We start from the raw sequence: 17,495 nt of genomic DNA, 5'->3' as shown, positions 1-17,495 counted from the left end.
CGCTGTTAGGCAGTAAAAGAACAGCTGCAATGACTGACAGGACTTGTAGTCTCATACTGCAGGCGGACGGAAGGATGGAAAATAATATCAGGCAGCCGCAGCCATGTATATCAGTCAGGATCATATACAGGTAACATATACAGATAGTGTGGTGGCTTTGGAGTTTTAAGTATATTATATATATATATATATATATATATATATATATATATATATATATATATATATATATACTCAAAGCTCCAAAGCCACTGGAGTGCTCGTGTAAATCTGTATTACCTTAGCTCCCCCACAGTGCTCTCTGCTGTCACCTCTGTTCATGTCTGGAACTGCCCAGAGCAGAAGAAAAACCCCACTGCAAACATCTCCTGCTTCTGACAGTTCCTGACACAGACAGAACTATACAACTTCCTCTGGAGCATACAGCAGCTGATAAGTACTGATGATTTTTAATCTGGCACTTGTTGATTTAATAACTTTTTTTTTCCCACCGGTGTACCCCTTTAACCCTTAAGGACACAGCCCATTTTGACCTTAAGGATGCAGCCAATTTTATTTCAGCATTTTAGTTTTTACCAGGTGGATACGACCTGGTTGCTACCGCCGCTGCGAGACCATCCCGCTTTGCGGCAGGCGCTGGTGAATACCAGTAGCAACTTAGAACCGGTCCTCCGGCACGGTCCACGCCAATCCCTCTCTGACACAGAGGATCAACCTCCAGCCTGACGAATCCTGACAATACAGCAGCTAAGTACTGGAAGGATTAAGATTTTTACATAGAAGTAATTTACAAATCTGTTTAACTTTCTGGCACCAGTTGATTAAAAAAAAAAATGTTTTCCAGTGAAGTACCCCTTTAAGCTGTAAGACTTTGTACATCCAACACTAGCACTTTATTACTGTTGCACGGGTTTCACTCTGCTCTACCTATACAAAAGCAATGCATATTATATCTTGTGAACTTATTGTATTCTATGAGATCCAGTAGTTTAAAGGGTTAGTCCAGGGAATTGAACCTTTTAGATACTTATCCCCTATCCACTGGCTCGCTCAATCTCAGGCCGAGCCAAACTAATGATCGCGTGATGCCCTTTACTTTCATTGTCGGCTGCACATTACTTTACACAAGGCAATATTTGTTACGCCGAGCGCTCCGGGTCCCCGCTCCTCCCCGGAGCGCTCACGGCGTTTCTCTCCCTGCAGCGCTCCGGTCAGACCCGCTGACCGGGAGCGCTGCACTGACATTGCCGGCGGGGATGCGATTCGCATAGCGGGACGCTCCCGCTCGCGAATCGCATCCCAAGTCACTTACCCGTCCCGGTCCCCGGCTGTCATGTGCTGGCGCGCGCGGCTCCGCTCTCTAGGGCGCGCGCGCGCCAGCTCTCTGAGATTTAAAGGGCCAGTGCACCAATGATTGGTGCCTGGCCCAATTAGCCTGATTAGCTTCCACCTGCTCCCTGGCTATATCACATCACTTCCCCTGCACTCCCTTGCCGGATCTTGTTGCCTTGTGCCAGTGAAAGCGTTTAGTGTTGTCCAAGCCTGTGTTACCTGATCTCCTGCTATCCATATTGACTACGAACCTTGCCGCCTGCCCCGACCTTCTGCTACGTCTGACCTTGCCTCTGCCTAGTCCTTCTGTGCCACGCCTTCTCAGCAGTCAGCGAGGTTGAGCCGTTGCTAGTGGATACGACCTGGTTGCTACCGCCGCAGCAAGACCATCCCGCTTTGCGGCGGGCTCTGGTGAACACCAGTAGCCACTTAGAACCGGTCCACCGGCACGGTTCACGCCAATCCCTCGCTGACACAGAGGATCCACAACCAGCTAGCCGAATCGTGACAGTAGATCCGGCCATGGATCCCGCTGAGGTGCCGCTGCCAAGTCTCGCTGACCTTACCACGGTGGTCGCTCAGCAATCGCAGCAAATTGCCCAACAAGGACAGCAGCTGTCGCAGTTGACCGCCACGTTACAGCAACTTCTGCCTCTGCTACAGCAGCAACCATCTCCTCCGCCAGCTCCTGCACCTCCTCCGCAGCGAGTGGCCGCTCCTAGCCTCCGCTTGTCCCTGCCGGACAAATTTGATGGGGACTCTAGACTCTGCCGTGGATTTTTGTCTCAATGTTCCCTGCATATGGAGATGTTGTCGGACTTGTTTCCTACAGAACGGTCTAAGGTGGCGTTCGTAGTGAGCCTTCTTTCAGGAAAGGCCTTGTCTTGGGCCACACCGCTCTGGGACCGCAATGATCCTGCCACAGGCACAGTCCAGTCCTTCTTCGCTGAAGTCCGTAGCGTCTTCGAGGAACCAGCCCGAGCTTCTTCTGCCGAGACTGCCCTGCTGAACCTGGTCCAGGGTAATTCTTCAGTAGGCGAGTACGCCATCCAATTTCGTACTCTCGCTTCCGAATTATCTTGGAATAACGAGGCTCTCTGCGCGACCTTTAAAAAAGGCCTATCCAGTAACATCAAGGATGTGCTGGCCGCACGAGAGATTCCTGCCAACCTGCAAGAACTTATCCATTTGGCCACCCGCATTGACATGCGTTTTTCTGAGAGACATCAGGAGCTCCGCCAGGAAAAAGACTTAGATCTCTGGGCACCTCTCCCACAGTATCCTTTGCAATCTACGCCTGGGCCTCCCGCCGAGGAGGCCATGCAAGTGGATCGGTCTCGCCTGACCCAGGAAGAGAGGAATCGCCGTAGGGAAGAAAATCTTTGTCTGTACTGTGCCAGTACCGAACATTTCTTGGTGGATTGCCCTATTCGTCCTCCACGTCTAGGAAACGCACGCACGCACCCAGCTCACGTGGGTGTGGCGTCTCTTGGTTCGAAGTCTGCTTCTCCACGTCTCACGGTGCCCGTGCGGATTTCTCCTTCTGCCAACTCCTCCCTTTCAGCCGTGGCCTGCTTGGACTCTGGTGCCTCTGGGAATTTTATTCTGGATTCTTTGGTGAATAAGTTCTGCATCCCGGTGACCCGTCTCGTCAAGCCGCTCTACATTTCCGCGGTCAACGGGGTTAGATTGGATTGCACCGTGCGTTACCGCACAAAACCCCTCTTAATGTTCATTGGACCCCATCACGAAATGATTGAATTTTTCGTCCTTCCCAACTGCACATCTGAGGTCCTCCTCGGTCTGCCATGGCTCCAGCTTCATTCTCCCACCCTTGACTGGACCACCGAGGAGATCAAGAACTGGGACTCTTCTTGCCACAAGAAATGCCTCTCCCCCCCTCCCAGTCCCGTCAGGCAAGCCTCAGTGCCTCCTCCTACACCTGGTCCCCCCAAGGCTTATCAGGACTGTGCCTTGCCTCCTCATGGTCCCCGTCCTGGTGACACCCTGCCCCGTGCCAAGCTTCACCCTCTGCCCTCCCTCCCCATTCCCACTCCTGCTGTACTGCCTGCCTTTGAGGATACCCTACAGTCACTCCCGGTGTCCTCGTCCCGTGTGAAGCAGTTGCCGGACAAAGAAAGGGGGAGACCTAAGGGGGGGGGTACTGTTACGCCGAGCGCTCCGGGTCCCCGCTCCTCCCCAGAGCGCTCACGGCGTTTTTCTCCCTGCAGTGCCCCGGTCAGACCCGCTGACCGGGAGCGCTGCACTGACATTGCCGGCGGGGATGCGATTCGCATAGCGAGACGCGCCCGCTCGCGAATCGCATCCCAAGTCACTTACCCGACCCGGTCCCCGGCTGTCATGTGCTGGCGCGCGCGGCTCCGCTCTCTAGGGCGCGCGCGCGCCAGCTCTCTGAGATTTAAAGGGCCAGTGCACCAATGATTGGTGCCTGGCCCAATTAGCCTGATTAGCTTCCACCTGCTCCCTGGCTATATCACATCACTTCCCCTGCACTCCCTTGCCGGATCTTGTTGCCTTGTGCCAGTGAAAGCGTTTAGTGTTGTCCAAGCCTGTGTTACCTGATCTCCTGCTATCCATATTGACTACGAACCTTGCCGCCTGCCCCGACCTTCTGCTACGTCTGACCTTGCCTCTGCCTAGTCCTTCTGTCCCACGCCTTCTCAGCAGTCAGCGAGGTTGAGCCGTTGCTAGTGGATACGACCTGGTTGCTACCGCCGCAGCAAGACCATCCCGCTTTGCGGCGGGCTCTGGTGAACACCAGTAGCCACTTAGAACCGGTCTACCGGCACGGTCCACGCCAATCCCTCGCTGACACAGAGGATCCACAACCAGCTAGCCGAATCGTGACAATATTCAACCAATGATGATTGAAACGGCCTCCTAAAAAATAATGTTTTCTCGTTTGCTGTCTCTTTATACACAACGGCCCTGATTTACTAAGAGTGTTGTGTAGTTTTCTTTGTGGGTTTTAATTCCCTACAATTTTTTTCCACTGCATTTACGGTATTTACTAAGGTTTCCCCACATTTTCCACATTTCCCTATATTTAGCTTTTTTTTTTTTACAAATGCTCTGATCTGTCAGGTTTTCAGCTGAAATTCCCCCCATCTTCTGTGGAAACCTTAGTAAATATGTTGGGTTTTTGTTAAAATGTCAGGGACACGCCGCTTTTCTCAGTAAAATGGAGAGGTGGTCGGGTATTTTTCATTTCTGGCACAATGAGACAGAATCTGTCGCAAGGTGCGAGAATCTGGCTCACGACCCGACAAGACATGTCGGGTTCACAATAGTAAATCAGGGCCAACAACTTCATCTGTTTCACCCCTGAGGAAGAGCCCCACAGCGAAACATACGCTGGGAAGGACCTCCTTTCCGCTAATATGGACTTTTTTGCTAGAGAAGCTACCTGGTGAAGCCAGGTGAATGATCTTTTTGATGCCCTCGGCACATCATTAGTGGGGCCGGATCAATTGAATATTCCTACATGTAAGACTACTATGTCTAATTTAAACTTATGATCATGGAAAATGTCACAGGAACTGAGATGCAAAATGTATTGGGGAATAGAAGATAATTCGACAAGGTGATGGTGATTTTTTTTTTTTTGTGCACAAGAAGAAGGGTTTTAAATGAAAAAGGTGATATAAGTATCACTGATCTGGATCTTAGTGCTGTCTTTCGTCAATGGTGGAACATACAGAGCCTATAAATGGAATATGGATGAAAAGAAGTTTATAATTTTTTCCATTACTCTGTAGCTAAGGATGACTGTAAAGGAAGAATAACCTCCTGTAAAACACCTCAATGGCAGCACTCTTGTTGTCAAGGCTACTTGCTCACAATGACATGACTTTGAAGTATAGCTTAGTCAACCATTTATAGGCAATATGCCCATCGGCAACCTATGATTGTCAAGCGCAAAAGTTTGCAGCGGTTCCAATAATTCATCTTGTTTTTCCTACTATTGCGCACCACTGGCAAAAAGACTATAGTAAATTTATAGCTGGAGTATGTGTAAAACAAACAGTGCTGGGGTCTACAGTACTGAAAAATACCGTACCTTTATTTTGCTGAAATATAGTACAATGGAAATTTGGTGACTCACGGGTCTATGGCGGGACCATGGCTGTAGCGGTGTGAGTGGTGGGATCAGATGGTATTAACCCCAGGGGCATGATGCTGTTAAACCCTAGTGTTCTTGATGCCAGTGTGGTTTTAGAGTTCCGGAACACCACACGCCCGGTTCCTCCTCTATCCCAGTTGCTAGTAGTGAAATGAGAGTCCACAACCAGTTATGGTCAAACGGAGGCTTTACTGAATATAAGACAGATGGATTATCTTCACAGCTATGGCCAGATTTCCCAGAGAGGTGGCCAGGACCCAGAAGGACCTCACAGCTTGCTGGACCAATATACTTGTAATTAACTTGACTCGAGATTTGATTTGACTTGACTATATGCAGGACTTGACTAGTTTCAGTGACAGCAGACATAGACTTGAGACTTACTGGAATGACTGTATCTTTTGGGGTCTTCCAGATGCTGATCACTTGCACTGAGATCTCTGGTGGTTGTTGTCTCAGTAAGAACTGATGGTACAAGAGAGAGAATTGTAATGGCCGTCCCTTTATATAGTGGGGGCTGGACTAAAGCCCATTGGTCAAGCTGCGGGTCATAGGTTAAGCTGGTGCTCTCTGGGAGAACATGTGACAACAAATCTTGTGACTGCATAACATAACATGTGACAGACTTACACAGGTCCTTGAGACCTCCCACAGGTTCTTTGTACTACCTATACATAAGGATGCTGTCTAGGCATTAAAGTGATATACACAACATTCTGGAAAAAACAGGGGGAGACCTTGCAGGGGAGCCCCCAGGTCACTGAGGGTCTCAACCTGACAGGGCCTAAGGGTAGTGCAGGACCATGTCCTGTACTGGTACATCACAAACCCCCCTACTTAACATAAGTCGTCCTCGACGTAGGTTCTGTCAGGGTTGAGGAACGAAGTGGCCGATGGGGCCAGATGCAGTCCTGAGGCATTTTTGCACAAACGTCCATTTCAGGCTGGTGAAATAACAGATAACATTCGAGTCTTTGTATAAATTGTCCATACACGCGCTGACTTGTCGATGAACAGGATTAGTGATGACATATATCTTGTGCATATAAGTTTACTTTACTTTACTTGTAAGGACCTTTGACTATGCACTTACTGACTTACATAACAGTTTACTAGACATAACATGACATTTTGACCATGTATATGATATACTGTACATGGCTAGACTATATCCTAGACATTGTATACACAACTAGACTTATGACTATGAACTTAGACATTTTCGGATTGGGTTTCCTGAGGCTCTTTGCCCAATGCCTTGGTTACTGGGGTCCCTTGGCATTTAAAACACATCTCCTCAGAACACTATTTTTAGTTTATTCTAGACATATTTATGCTAGATAACTGACACAGATAACATTTTGACATTCACATTACCTTGTATTGAATACGCGCTTTAGTTTAGTTTCAGGAGTACTTTCTGTCCAGGAAAGTATCCTGCGCACATGACATTAGATACACTTGACATATGACTGTTAGTAGACTGTGTAATGTGAGTGATACAGTCCTACTGTATGTGACTGAGGTATACTTCACTTGTGTGTACATGTACTATGTGTACATTTATTGTGTACACGACTATGTGTACTTTAGTGTACTATACATGCTACTTTATACATGTACAAGATGCTGGTGAAGGGGTGACATGTACTCCTCCCGACCATATCAGGACAAACCCCTGTAAGGAGATAACCAGACATCAGAAGTGACTGTACACATTGACTTTTAGTGTACAATAACTTTATACATTTAATTTGACATTGATAACACAATATAGGACCATCACATTAGGACCACAACAACTCAGTGTACCTCCGTAACCACTTTTACTAAACCAAAATATATAACTTTAGATATTCACACAAGAGTTCATGTACTCCTCAGTAGTCCATGTACATAAGGAGTTCATGGTTCAGTCAGCTCAGGGTCCCCATCCTGAGAAGACTGATATGTAGCTTAATAGAATCTCCTACCTCAAGGAGTCTCTCGGCTGAAGCCGGGCCAATGACTTAATAGGGTTTGTTGCAAACATAAGAACTTTTCTAGACAAAGTCTTGTCAGGCAAAACAGTTGCAGAACCTGAAACAACAAAGTGTGCTACTGCACGGCAGTCAGTCTTGCGATCAAGTCTGGTATTTTACTGTACACAAGTTACTTAAACAACCTTTTTTCTTTCCCAGTCTCGCCTACCAGGTGGGGTCCTAGGCTGTGAGATGAACCTAGAGTTGCGAGACTGGGCCCCTTGCATGGGGTCAACATGGGTATCCAAGGACACATGGGATAGGCTGGAATTGGTGATGGTGGGACTGACAGTAACCACCATCTTCACTGCAGCGGCTTGCGCCACAGAGGGATTACTAGTTGGTGCCTGCTCTCCAAGTCAAACTTCCGCCACTGCAGGAGTAGGCCCAGGCACTTTCGTGGGTACCCGTTGGTCAGGCCAATCCTCCTCGCTCATAGGAGTAGGCCTGAGCACATCTGTACTGGAACGTTGACTTGAGTGACTTTGGTACATGGGATCCATCGCTGGTGGATCAGGATACTCCTCCTGGACGACTGCTCCTTTAACACTTGGAGGGAGGAGACAAAGGGATCTGTGTCCCAATCTTCCGAGGGGAAATAGGCAAATGGGATTTGAGTAGGATGCTTTGGTTGGGTGACAGCAGCTGCCCATTCCCCTCACAAGCTTTTCACTGGGGTGTACTCAACAATCTCCAAGCTCCTTAGAGAATGTTTTTCTGGTGGGAGTCTCTCTTTACAGCTCTCCTATTGACTAGGAGAATGCCTCCATGGTGACAGTCCATGATAGTGCCAAATCCCCGTACACAAACAAACTTGACTAAGGTGGCGCGTCGGCACTCTAGGGGTGGCTCAACCTCTTGCGGATGCTCCAGTCTGCGGATAAACAGGGCTTCTAACTGCTTAGTGTCCTGTTGCTGTTGTTGCCTTTCCTCAAAGGGCAAAGGCTTAGGCCCATATCTCTGTAGCCTTTGGGCCCTCAGTTCCTCCATGATGGCGGTCACCTCTGCATCTCTCTTATCCCCTTCGGACTGGGCTGGAGGGACTTGGGGTAAGGGCTTCCTGGGCAAGGGAAGGAGGTGCTCCCGCATGTACTTAATGAGACTTGGCTCATCGCTGGAAAGCCACTTAGGGAGTGGTGGTGACCGTGGACGGGCTGTGGTGACTGGGGGTGCTGGCTCAGGGCTGGAAGAGGAGGGAGTAGAAAAATCGGCCTAAGCCAGGGCACCAGACTGCTGGGATCTCAGCCCAGGAACCCCAGCTGCGGTGGTGAGGCGACAATCTCATGGGCGACGGCCCTCTGGAATCTTCCGGTGTCTCCTCCGCTGGAGTTGTAGCCCATTCACCATCATCCTTGGGGAGCGGCACCTCCATGCAGGCGTCATCGGCCCCGAGGGACAGTTGTTGCAGACCCTCCGATAGCTCGTGAAACATCTTTGCTGCCACTGCGGCAATCATCTGATCCTTCAGTTCTATCTTGGGACTCGCACGGACTCCGCCTTCTTGCTGCTCACTGCCAGCACTTCCTGTAGACTGAAGAGGTCGGGCTCTGCTTCATCTTTTATATCGGTCTCTGACAAGATGGCCGCTGGCCAGAAGGATGTCATCAGCTGGGCCTGGGAACGAAAGTGACTCAGCGGTGCATCCTCTTCATGCGCCCCCTGGCAACAATGGGCGGACCTTTTAAGTTCCATTTTGGGCTGGACACAACTTCATTGTTTCCACGACCAAAGGGGCGGGATGCTGGCTCTGGTGGGAACCTTTGGCGCACTTTTCCACCACATATTTAACCCTTGCAGGTACAACAGACATTTTGGCATGCATTATGGCTTCTGTTCTAATCTTGCACATTAGAAATCCAACTTTTGCAGACTTCTTTATCACTGACAATACTGCAATTTTTACCTCCCCCACTACTTCTTCAGCACCAGTACAGAAACACATTTCAATGACACAGTCCCGTACACTTTGCTGGCGCACACTTTTTTGCAACGGCATGCGATTTTGACTTAGACACAGTTCAGACTTGGGGGGTAGGACTTGCAGCAACTTGCCTTTGGCACACACCCGCATACTGTTAATGGGTGGCCTGACTGATTTCTCTGGGTGGCTGAGTGGTTAAGGCACACACCCATATCCTGTTCGTGACGCCAAGATTGTGGTGACCCACGTGTATATGGCGGGACCACGGGTGAAGCGGTGTGAGTGGTGGGATCAGATGGTATTAACCCGGGGGCAAGATGTTGTTAACCCCTAGTGTTCGTGACGCCAGTGTGGTTTTAGGGTTCCGGAACACCACACGCCCGGCTTCTCCGCTATCCCAGTTGCCAGTAGTGAAATGAGAGTCCACAACCAGTTATGGTCAAACGGAGGCTTTACTGAGTATAAGACAGATGGAATTATCTTCACAGCTAAGGCCAGATTTCCCAGAGAGGTGGCCAGAAGGACCTCGCAGTTTGCTGCACCAATATACTTGTAATTAACTTGACTCGAGATTTGACTTGACTATATGCAGGACTTGACTAGTTTCAGTGACAGCAGACATAGACTTGAGACTTACTGGAATGACTGTATCTTTTGGGGTCTTCTAGATGCTGATTACTTGCACTGAGATCTCTGGTGGTTGCTGTCTCAGTAAATTCTGATGGTACAAGAGAGTGAATTGTAATGGCCACCCCTTTATATAGTGGGGGGGCTAGACTAAAGCCCATTGGTCAAGCTGCGGGTCATAGGTTAAGCTGGTGCTCCCTGGGAGAATATGTGACAACAAATCATGTGACTGCATGTGACAGACTTACACAGGTCCTTTGAACTACCTATACATAAGAATGCTGTCTAGGCATTAAAGTGATATACACAAGATTCTGGAAACAACAAGCGGAGACCTTGCAGGGGAGCCCCCAGGTCACTGAAGGGTCTCAACCTGGCAGGGCCTAGGGGTAGTACAGGACCATGTCCTGTACTGGGACATCACAGAAAATAATGGATTTGCACATGTGCATATAGGTGAAAGGTGTATATGGGTGCCAGGCCCAGGTGGTCAGCCTACCACCAAGACAATATCATTAAAAGCAAGAGAGGGGGCAGCACTGTGGCAATATCAAGTTTGTACAAGGCTGTAGCCGAATTACATGTAGCAATGTTTCTGCCTAAGGCCCTTCATCAGGCTCCAAATCTACAATGAAGCAATTGGACAGTTAACATTAGCTAACATATTGTCCATAATGGACATGCTTACCAAAGATCTGTGCTTGTGTTAGTGGTGAATGGCCATGTCCTGTGTCCCTCATCATGCTGCTGGCTTGTTTTTGGGAACTGACTACTTCCTGATTCTGTGGCCTCCATCAGACTACAATCCCCAGGATTCTTTATTTCTAAGTGGGAGGTGACTTATTTTCCTCCCACATATCGGTCACTCGACCCATTGCAGCAGAGCCACGCTCCATTTGATCATCACTTGCCCGACATCACCTGACACACAAACTGTGGATCTGTATGAAAATGAATGCACGCACATGTGCGCCGGTAACATCACCGGTAACGCTGGGATGTCTCCACACAGACAAAGACAACAGACCAGGCCGCACAGCAAGCTGGGAAAGGTCTGTGACAACACTCATTTTGTAGGCTGTAGAAAAAAAAACATCCGAGTAAAAGAAAGACAAAGAAATTCGATACCAGCCACCAAACACAGGTAAGGTAAGTATATTATTAACTAGACTAACTTTTCTGCCGTGTCTTAATTAAAAAAAAAAAAAAAAAAAAAACGAAATTCCCTGAATATCTTTTTAATGCAGTATTTAGTGTGGACAGTTGTTATGAAGTCCCATTCCACCCATACAGATACACACATTAATATTATACACAGGTCTCTTACCGGTAGTTACTTGGGCTTAAAGGGGTACTCCATTGCTCAATGTTTGGAACAAACTGTTCCGAACGCTGGAGACGGCGCAGGGAGCTTGTGACGTCATAGCTCCACCCCCTCATGATGTCATGTCCTGCCCCCTCAATGCAAGTCTATGGGAGGGGGCGTGACGGCCGTCACGCCCCCTGCCATAGACTTGCATTGAGGGGGCGGGGCGGGACATCATGAGGGGTGGGCTATGACGCCACGAGCTCCCGGCTCCAGCGTTCGGAACAGTTTGTTCCAAACACTGAGCAGCGGAGTAAGCACAGAATTCAGTAACCATACCAGTATAAGCCTATTAATACTCCTCAGGGATAGAAGGTGACAACACACGATTCTTGTAGACTGCCAACACAGTATAAGAGAACTCAGCAGTGCATGATAATATCCATATAGCGGCATTAAAAATAATGCTGGAATTAAGCTGACTGCTCACAAAAGTGTACAGACGTGTCTATACACTAGGTAGTATGTCAATATAACAGTAAACTATAAGTCCAGTAATAGTAGGGAAATAACACACATAAGGTAACATGGCTGAATACCATGCAATGTTAACCTGCAGCATATCTGTATGCAATAGTGTTCCGGCATGGCACATTGGTGGTTAGCCACAATAAAGTAATGATTCGAATAAATGGTCAACCACATTAGCGTGGATGTTAACCCTTGCATTACATGGCGGTCAGGCACAGTAGTAAATATTGGAGACTAAATTAATGGCGCAGTGTGCACATATGCAGAGGTTTTTCAAAGCATTTTAGACTTGGGTAACTCTGAAGATATTGAGAAGGCATGGAGACAACTGTTTAAGTGAAACCACTATAGGGGGGGGTAGCGGTTGCACTTGGGCCCTGGTACCTGAAGGAGTCCCAAGGCACCTTTGCGTAATAATGGCACATAGACTTAGGGCTCTGTTACAGATTTTGTGGTGGCGTGCAGAAGTTATATGTTACACCTTTGAGTGAAACCTATACTATTGGTAGGCTTTAACCCCTTAACGACGCAGTAAGTAAATGTACGTCCTGGTGAGCTGGTACTTAACGCACCAGGACGTACATTTACGCTCGCGCCATGTGTGGCAGGTCCCGGCTGCTGATAGCAGCCGGGGACCCGCCCGTAAGGGCAGACATCCCCGATCGCGCGGATGTCCGCCATTAACCCCTCAGATGCCGTGATCAATACAGATCACGGCATCTGCAGCATTGCGGACACTAAAATGGATGATCCGATCGCCCGCGGCGCTGCCGCGGCGATCCGATCATCTAGCATGGCAGCCGGAGGTCCCCTCACCTGCCTCCGCTGGCTTCCAAAGGTCTTCTGCTCTGGTCTGCGATCGAGCAGACCAGAGCAGAAGATGACTAATAATACTGATCAGTGCTATGTCCTATGCATAGCACTGAACAGTATTAGCAATCGAATGATTGCTATAAATACACAGAGTGAAGACCAGCTCACCCCGCCCCGGGCAGCAGAGCACGGATCCAGGTGCTGGACGGCACCAGCCAGTAACAAGGGAACGAAAGGAAGACGGACGCTGGATGCGTCTTCCTTTCGTTCCCTTATTGCTATAAATAGTCCCCTATGGGGACTATTAACCCCTTAAGGACTCAGCCCATTTTGGCCTTAAGGACTCAGACAATTAAATTTGTACGTTTTCATTTTTTCCTCCTCGCCTTCTAAAAATCATAACTCTTTTATATTTTCATCCACAGAATAGTATGAGGGCTTGTTTTTTGTGCGACCAGTTGTCATAACATAACTCACTATATCATAAAATGTATGGCGCAACCAAAAAACACTATTTTTGTGGGGAAATTAAAAAGAAAAACGCAATTTTGCTAATTTTGGAAGGTTTCGTTTTCACGCCGTACAATTTATGGTAATAATGACATGTGTTCTTTATTCTGAGGGTCAATACGATTAAAATGATACCCATTATTACATACTTTTATATTATTGTTGTGCTTAAAAAAATCACGAACATTTAACCAAATTAGTACGTTTATAATCCCTTTATTTTGATGACCTCTAACTTTTTTATTTTTCCGTATAAGTGGCGGTATGAGGGCTCATTTTTTGCGCCATGATCTGTACTTTTTTTTTTGATACCACATTTGCATATAAAAAACTTTTAATACATTTTTTATAATTTTTTTAAAATAAAATGTATTAAAAAAGTAGCAATTTTGGACTTTTTTTTTTCATTCACGCCGTTCACCGTACGGGATCATTAACATTTTATTTTAATAGTTCGGACATTTACACACTCGGCGATACCAAATATGTCTATAAAATTAATTTTTTACGCTTTTTGGTGGTAAAATAGGAAAAAACGGACGTTTTGCTTTTTTATTGGGGGAGGGGATTTTTCAAATTTTTTTTACTTTTACTTTTACATTTTTTTTTTTTTTTTTACACTTGAATAGTCCCCATGATTGCTATTACTGATCTGTTCTATGTATAGGACATAGAACAGATCAGTGTTATCGGCGATCTTCTGCTCTGGTCTGCCCGATCTCAGACCAGAGCAGGAGACGCCGGGAGCCGTACAGAGGCAGGTGAGGGCGATCCGATCATTCATTCAAATCGCGCACTGCCGCAGATGCCGGGATCTGTATTGATCCGGGCACCTGAGGGGTTAATGGCGGACGCCCGCGAGATCGCGGGCGTCGGCCATTGCCGGCGGGTCCCTGGCTGCGATCAGCAGCCGGGATCAGCCGCGCATGACACGGGCATCGCTCCGATGCCCGCGGTTATGCACAGGACGTAAATGTACGTCCTGGTGCGTTAAGTACCACCGCACCAGGACGTACATTTACGTCCTGCGTCCTTAAGGGGTTAAAGTGTAAAAATAAAAGTAAAAAAAGTTTAAAAAAATAAAAGTAAAAAACCCCCTCCCCCAATAAAAACGTAAATTGTCCAATTTTTCCCTATTTCACCCCCAAAAAGTGTAAAAAAAAATATTTTATATACATATTTGGTATTGCCGCGTGTGTAAATATACCAACTATTAAAATAAAATGTTAATGATACCATACGGTGAACGGCGTGAACGTAAAAAAATTGTATAAAATAGCTGCTTTTTTATAACATTTTATTCCAAAAAAATTAATTAAAAAAGTAGTAAAGGTTTTATATGAGCAAATATGGTATCAATAAAAAGTACAGATCACGGCGCAAAAAATGAGCCCTCATACCACCGCTTATATGGAAAAATGAAAAAGTTATAGGTCTTCAAATTAGGAGTATTTTAAACGTACTAATTTGGTTAAACAGTTTGCGATTTTTTTAAAGCGCAACAATAATAGCAAAGTGTATAATCATGGGTATCATTTTAATCATATTGACCCAAAGAATAAAGAACATATGTCATTTTTACCATTAATTGTATGGCGTGAAAACGAAACCTTCCAAAATTTGCAAGATTGCGGTTTTCTTTTTAATTTCTCCACACAAATGTTATTTTTTATGTTGCGCTATACATTTTATGGTAAAGTGAGTGATGAGATTACAACGGACAACTGGTCGCGCAACAAAAAAGCCCTCATACTAGTCTGTGGATGAAAATATAAAAGAGTTATGATTTTTTGAAGGCGAGGAGGAAAAAACAAATTCTTAAAAATAAAGTCCTTAAAGGGATATTCCAGGAAAAAACTTCTTTATATATATCAACTGGCTCCAGAAAGTTAAACAGATTTGTAAATTACTTCTATTAAAAAATCTTAATCCTTTAGGTACTTATGAGCTTCTGAAGTTAAGTTGGTTCATTTCTGTCTAAGTGCTCTCTGATGACATCTGTCTCGGGAAACACCCAGTTTAGAAGAGGTTTGCTATGGGGATTTGCTTCCAAACTGGGCGTTTCCCGAGACACCTGTCATCAGAGAGGACTTAGACAGAAAAGAACAACCTTAACTTCAGAAGCTCATAAGTACTGAAAGGATGCCTGATGAAGCCATGCATGCGTGGTGAAACGCGTTGCATTATCCACAATAAAATCCTATGTCAAGGTATCCTACCTGTCTGATGTCCTTCTCCCGGTCAGCGCCGATGAATTCCTGAACTAGAAGCCCGCCCTGTTCACTACTATAAAGCAGGAAAGGGAAAGCATTTGATGTATTTGAGGGAAGTATTTTTTGTACCAAAATATGATGGTGGTAAAGAATCAGTCTTCATAGGGGGAATCATAAATTGTACAGTTTATTAATAGTATAAGACACCTTTGTAAACTATGCTAAATAATGGATAGTGTAAAAATAGCTAGAACACCCCTATTTTATAGTCAGGTTGCACTCTTCCTGACACACTTGCGATCACTGGTAATGGCCACTTTTTCTCTCAGTCCTGTATCTTACATAACTGTTTATAAACTAACTACTTGTGGGGTTTTAAAAATCTTCTTACTTGTTTTAGGGACGTGATACATCAGACCTGACAGAGTTTCAAAGGGGAGTGAATTTTGGGGTGTACACATACAAGGGGGCATCTAAGTTCATGGGTGTGTCTAGGTGAACTGTTTCCTTGGTAACATTTTAGTATGGAAAGCCAGCAAAACATCTGCAGACAGAAGCAGCTGTAGTCAAAAGTCAAAGCTTATGACTAAGCGTACTTTGTCAAATTGTGGCCAAAAAACACATCTTTGTGCAGCACCGACCTGAAGAGTTTTCACTGATACCAGTGCCCTTAAAGGGGTATTCCGCCCCTAGACATCTTATCCCCTATCCAAAGGATAGGGGATAAGATGTCATATCGCCGCGGTCCCGCAGCTGGGGACCCCTGGGATCAGCGCTACGGCACCGCGCTATCATAATAGCACAGAGCGAGTTCGCTCTGCACGTAATGATGGGCGGTACAGGGGCCGGAGCATCGTTACGTCATGGCTCCGCCCCTCGTGATGTCACGGCCCGCCCCTTTCAATACAAGTCTATGGGAGGGGGCATGGCGGTCGTCACACCCCCTCCCATAGACTTGCATTAAGGGGACGGGCCGTGATGTCACGTGGGGCGGCGCCATGACATCACGCAGCTCCGTCCCCTGTATCGCCCGTCATTACGCACAGAGCGAACTCGGGGCTCCCCACAGCAGGACCGCGGCGATCTGACATCTTATCTCCTATCCTTTGCATAGGGGATAAGATGTCTAGGGGCGGAATACCCCTTTAAAACCTGCCTTCAAATCTGCAGTAACTTGAGGGGTTGTATTCTTGAAAAAAAAATTTTTTTTTCGGGGGGGGTGTAGGATTTGACAAACTGAATACCAAACCAAAGGTGAATAATCATCAAAAAGACATATAAATGCATAGTTTTATAAAAGAATTCTAAACTTTTAGGTCACAGTTTAACATATCTTTACATATATTCAACATATTATTTAGGCAAAAAACAAAGCTTGAGAAAGGCTGCACAGGTACCCAAATCGTTGCGTCTGTATTTTTACCATGGAATAAAGATACCTACGTTTTTTTCACCTCACCTGACTTTGAGTGCTGCAACCGCTCTGCTTTTTGTCTACATTTTGGACCTGTGAACAGGGTCTTTTGGCTGCTTGCACCATCTTCAGTTATTTTTCCGCTTTTGGTGGGCTTCTACTCCGTTATCTCCTTTACAACGTATTATTTAGACTTCACTTTTCAAATGTCTGACTGTCCATGTCATATCTGGTATATGGTATTCCACATTCTCTATAGGGGAGATTTATCAAAACCTGTGCAGAGGAAAACTTGCCCAGTTGCCCATAGCAACCAATCAGATTGCTTCTTTCATTTTTCACAGGCCTTCATAGAAATGAAAGCAGCGATCTGATTGGTTGCTATGGGCAACTGGGCAAGTTTTCCTCTGCACAGGTTTTGATAAATCTCCCCCTATCTCCCTACAACTACTTTTGTCCATGGGGACAGGACTACACATCCGCTGATACCAATCATTATTTCCAAGAGGGATGTTGTATGTAGTCCCCACGTTCCCATCCTCAGATGTGCTTCCCGCTGGGTCGTTTTGAAAACACTGTCAATTTTTCCCATGAGAGATCATTATATCTGTCCAGGGGTCATTTGGTGAGCGCTTTAATTCCTATGATAATTTAAAAACAGTT

General features: G+C 46.4%; 1 long non-coding RNA gene across 1 annotated transcript in view; it reads right to left on the bottom strand.

Moving 5' to 3' along the window:
- The window catches only part of LOC130283260 (uncharacterized), a 105,686-nt gene extending 88,555 nt beyond the window's left edge, over positions 1 to 17,131 (bottom strand). Inside the window, exons 1-2 of the long non-coding RNA XR_008846624.1 lie at positions 16,878 to 17,131; positions 15,425 to 15,491 (exon numbers count right to left, since the gene is read on the bottom strand). This is a non-coding gene — a long non-coding RNA (uncharacterized LOC130283260). The remainder of the gene's footprint in view (positions 1 to 15,424; positions 15,492 to 16,877) is intronic.
- Between the last annotated feature and the right edge of the window lie 364 nt (positions 17,132 to 17,495).

The sequence above is a fragment of the Hyla sarda genome, chromosome 7 (genome assembly GCF_029499605.1).
Source record: "Hyla sarda isolate aHylSar1 chromosome 7, aHylSar1.hap1, whole genome shotgun sequence".
Classification (NCBI taxonomy): Eukaryota; Metazoa; Chordata; class Amphibia; order Anura; family Hylidae; genus Hyla; species Hyla sarda.
This window is presented reverse-complemented; position numbering and strand designations above follow the sequence as displayed.